Source organism: Ipomoea triloba, chromosome 6 (genome assembly GCF_003576645.1).
Source record: "Ipomoea triloba cultivar NCNSP0323 chromosome 6, ASM357664v1".
Taxonomy (NCBI): Eukaryota; Viridiplantae; Streptophyta; class Magnoliopsida; order Solanales; family Convolvulaceae; genus Ipomoea; species Ipomoea triloba.
Genome location: NC_044921.1, coordinates 3,595,983 through 3,601,094, shown reverse-complemented (window position 1 = coordinate 3,601,094; position 5,112 = coordinate 3,595,983). Strand labels below are relative to the sequence as shown.

Sequence of the window (5,112 nt, the reverse complement as noted above, 5' to 3'; positions counted from 1 at the left end):
GCTCTACAGTATGGACGAGCAAAGTTTAAAACCTCCAATTCTAGGCCAAGATATTGATAACAAAAGATAGAGATAGCTGGGAATAATTCAAATACTAATTCATGACAACGGAAGCAAAATCAACTTAATTGGGGTGATATGCCACATCTATGCCCATTATCTAAGCCTAGATGCTAAGGCCAAGTCTACAAATCCACGAAACATAACCCAACTATCCATAGTATTAAATTATTACAATCCAAAAGTCTAAGCAAAGGCTCACATGCCCATAAGTCTAATAAAAGGAACTAAAGGTAAAAAAAATAATATTTGTTTTCAACCCCATCAACAATAATCAAATTCAATGCCTCATTGTTTCAGTTCTAACTGTGCATTTTTCCCCGCCGATCTTTCACCACTTATAGACTTATAGTACTGGTAGTAACATCATCGCCGGATGGCGTCAGTGAATCCAAAGCTGGCGTTGGCGGGGAATCCGAAGCTACTCTCGATTGAGGTGGCAGAAGGAGTGGGCCTAGTGAGGAGGTGTTGGGTCAAGTTTCACAAGGAGGCCACTTCATTTGTGATCTGTTTGGCTTCTAGAAATCTCAACATCCAGAGTTTCAGACATTACATCGCGTAGGACGTTCATTTCCTCAAGGCCTTCGCTCAAGCGTTTGAGTTAGCAGAAGAATGTGCAGATGACGATGATGCAAAGATTGGGCCGGGATTGGTGAATTAAGAAAGGATGTCCTGGAGGAATTAAAAAATGCATGATTCTTTTGTCCTAGAATGAGGATTAGATATGGTCAAGGAGAGTACTATCAATCCAGCAACATCTAAGTACATGGATTTCTTGTTGGCTACGGCATTAGGGAAGGTTGAAGGGGTGAAAGCTCTAGGTAAACTTGCCACTCCTTTTGAGAAAACGAAGTTGACAGCTTTTAGCCTTGGTGCTATGACACCTCGCATAGAACTTTATGCCTGCATTGGTAAGGAGTTGCAGGGGCTTCTTGATGGTAAAAGTAATCATCCATACAAGATGTGGATTTAGAATTACTCCCCCGAAGGTTTCCAGGCATTAGCATTGTTAACTGGAGTCTTGCTGGACAAATTAAGTGTTGCTCTGACTGGCGAGGAGCTTACCATCATTGAAAAGCTTTATTATCAAGTGATGAAACTTGAGATAGACTTTTTCTTAGCTCAGCCACTTAATTAGTCAGAAAACTGTCATACCTCTTATAAGATATCACGACCCAGCAGAACATTGCCTGATGCTATTTTTTGATTTTGATTTGACATTCTCTGTTGTTGATTCATCTGCCATATTGGCTGAAATTGCAATCATGAAAGCTTCAAAGTCCAATCAAATTCAATCAGAAAGTAAAAGCCCTAGTATGGCAGCAGCTGATCTAAGAAACACGTGGGGAGTTCTTTCCAAGCATTATATTGAAGAGTATGATAAGTATATTCAGAACATGTTAGTCACTAAAATAATCACGAAGGTCGAGTCCCCTATCGACAAGCTTCAAGTTTTCAATAAAATACTAAACAGTCGTGGCAATGGTAAGAAGAAACTAACTATTTACATCGGAGATTCAGTTGAAGACGTGTTTTGTTTGCTTGAAGTAGACGTCGGCATCTTGATAGGCTCCAGCCCAAGTCTAAAAATATTAGGGGATCATTTTGGTCTCACTTTTACTCCATTGTTTCCTATTGTGGTTGAGAATAAGAAGAAATGGATGGAAGAAGAAGACTCATCTACTTGGAAAACGTCTTTCTGGTGTTCTTTACACAGTCTCTAGCTGGGCTGAGATACACGCTTTTATTCTCAGCTAATAATTTTCTTTTCTCTTGTATTTCTTATCACATACTAATAATGCTCATTTGGGAATTTAGATAAATGTTCGTGAATAGAACATAGAAGTACTAGCACGCTCACGAGCTAGTTTTACTCCATACCTGAAAATATTTTAGAATAATTAACAAAGAATGTTATAACATTTTAGAATAATTAACAAAGAACGCTATGTAAATTCTCACTCTCACTTCTAAAGATATAATAGTATACATTTGATAATAGAGTTAATACCTCCAATGGTCCTCCGAGTATTAGCGATATACCAGCGGTGGTCCCTCGTCTTTTAAACGACCAGTAGATGTCCTCTAAGTTTTAAAAAGTTACCACCCGTGGTCCTCCGTTAACTTTTCTGTCAAAAGTGCGTTAAGTTGGAGGGCAAACTTGTCATTTTATCAGGTGAAAACATTGATTTGTCAAAATAAGTTCTTAGAGCATCCACACCAATGGTGAATGGGAGGATCATAGTACAATAGCAAGTGACATGGAGGAGAGAGATCCAAGAGAGAGAAAAAAGACTACTCCTGCAAATGAGAGTTCATAGCACAGTAAAATTGCAAAGGAAAAAGGAGAAAAAGTTGCGCCTGGCGCGCGTCAGACGCAACAATGGCGCCTAGCGGGCGCGTCAGGCACGCCTGACATCAGTCTTTTTTATTTTTTTTTTTTAATTTTTTTTGGTTATTTCAGATTTGTTTTTTATTCTTTTTTCATCCCCTCTCGTTTTCTCTTTCCTAATCACACTTACAAAAACTCCTAAATTACCGTGAAAAAACTCCATTTATAAGGATGCTCTTAGGTACAAAAGGGAGCTTGACTGAAGATTCTTCAAAGACTAAAGAAGAACAATAATAATAAATAATGGCGTTCGAATCTAAGTAGCAACAACAGCTTCACTTTGTATTGTTCGTTGCTGTGGAATAGTCGTGGAGAATCCTAATGGTGGACATTGCCAAGCTACTTGTTCGTTGTCGTGGATTAGCCGTCACCATACTCACCACCCCACTCAATGCCGCTCGCCTCTGTGCCACCCCCTCTCGCACCATCACTTCCGGGGGGAAAGAGAGGTCACGTAGGGATATTATCCACGATATTATGCGTATTAAGCTTGTTTCTAGTTCCTTGCTGCCTAGCAAACTTGGCTAAAGAATGGGGGTGGATAGGAGGGTTATTATTTGGTTTCTTATCACCAATTTTATCACCATAGTTTACATATGGATTCAAATTCTGAATTATGGAAAGTGATTACCTTTTCGATTTGGGCTTCGAGACCCTTTTTTGTTTAACCTTGACAACTTCCTTTTTTTTTGGGATCTTAATGCAAAATTCAACCTTTTTCTATTATAGATTGTGGGTATAGCATCGTGGGATGAAACTGAATTGGGGACTTGGGGTTTCTGAAACCACGCTACTGAATTAACAGCTCTACTGCATCTCATGAAGATTTTTCTTTTGTTTTTGTTTTTGTTTTTTTTGCTTATTTTTTTAAAATAAATTTATACAGACTGTCTTTTTGTCTTGTTTAAGTGAATACCAAACTGTGTGTAGTTTTAGGGATTTGACAGAAAAATCAAATCCTCTGCGCCTGATATGCTTATTTTGTGATTTAGTGGGAAAAACAAAGACTTTATTGGAGGAAATTCATAACTATTTAGCTATTATTATGTGGAGTTTTAGAAAGAGTGTTCTATATAGTCACAGGATTGTATGATCAGTACTGGTATATTTTGGATCTGTATGATTTTGGTATCATTGGTTTGGTTTTGTAGTCAATTCATGAGTTTGAAAGTTCTTTTGGTTCCATATTTATACTGCATAACAAATTGTTACTGTAAGAGAGATGCACTTGGCTCTTGGAATCTGAGACAGGTCTGTTAACATTTGTGTGTTTCAGTTCTTTCCTCGGAGAAGATGGGAAATCTGTTCTGCTGTGTCCAAGTTGATTAATCCAATATTGCAATTAAGGAACGTTTTGGCAAGTATCAAGATGTGCTAGAGCCAAGATGCCACTGTAAACTAAAATTTTTAATTAAAATAAAGTTCGCCCTCCATCCACCTTGCTTCCTGTAACACTATCCCTGACGAAGAGATAAAGAGAGAGCTAACAGAGATAGAAGTTCAGAGAATGCATCTGGTATTAGTGATATACCAACGTAGAAGGAACAAAGAAAATAATGGTGAAATGACAAGTTTTCCCTCCAACTTAACGCACTTTTGACAAAAAAGTTAACGGAGGACCACGATTGGTAAATTTTAAAACTTTGAGGACATCTGCTGGTCGTTTAAAAGACGAGGGACCACTGTTGGTATATCGCTGATACTAGGAGGACCATTGGAGGTATTAACTCTTTGATAATATAATCAAAAGTAGTTTTTCCATGCAACACCTATATATATATATATGTATATATATATATATGTATATATATATATATATATACACATATATATATACACACACACACACTCACACACACACACACTCACACACACACACACACACACACACACACACACACATATATATATATATGTGTGTATATATATATATGTATGCATGATGTAAATGTATATGTATACATACATATACATATACATATACATATATATATATATGTATATATATGTCAACAAAATCAATTACCAATAAGATTCCAAGAGACTCAAGCTCAACAAGACATAAACAATAAATTAAGACAAGGACATAAGCCACCACAATTCAAGTTATACAATAGGAACCAACCAAGCATATACCAATGCTCATACACAAGGAAATACATATATGCACGCATACATAATATAAGGTTTTAGGCCAATGCCATCCTTACACCAATCTAACCGAACACCAGTCCATCCAGGTCACCAGTCCATCCGAAACACCAGTCCAACCACAACACCAAAAGAGACGAGTTGAAGCTCATGCCACCTATCCAAAGGAACCAAAGTTCATGTTGCCTATCCAATAGAACCGAAGCTCAATGCCACCTATCCAATAGAGCTAATGCTCAAATATCACAAGTAACCAAGAGCCAAAGCTCAAATGCCGCCTATCAAATTGAGCCGAAGCTCAAATGCCGCCTATCCAATTGAGTTGAAGCTCAAATGCCACCAATCTAAGGGTTCACACACATATATAAAGTACAAGGAATATTACTCAAGAATCCAAAGATCAATATATATATGAAAGATTGTACTCAATACCAAGGAGAGTAACCATATATATATATATATATATATATATATATATATATATATATATATATATATATATATATATA

General features: G+C 37.1%; 1 pseudogene; it reads left to right on the top strand.

The window, feature by feature from the left end:
* The first annotated feature begins 436 nt into the window (after positions 1 to 436).
* On the top strand, positions 437 to 1,784 carry LOC116023371 (annotated as a pseudogene).
* Positions 1,785 to 5,112: the final 3,328 nt, after the last annotated feature.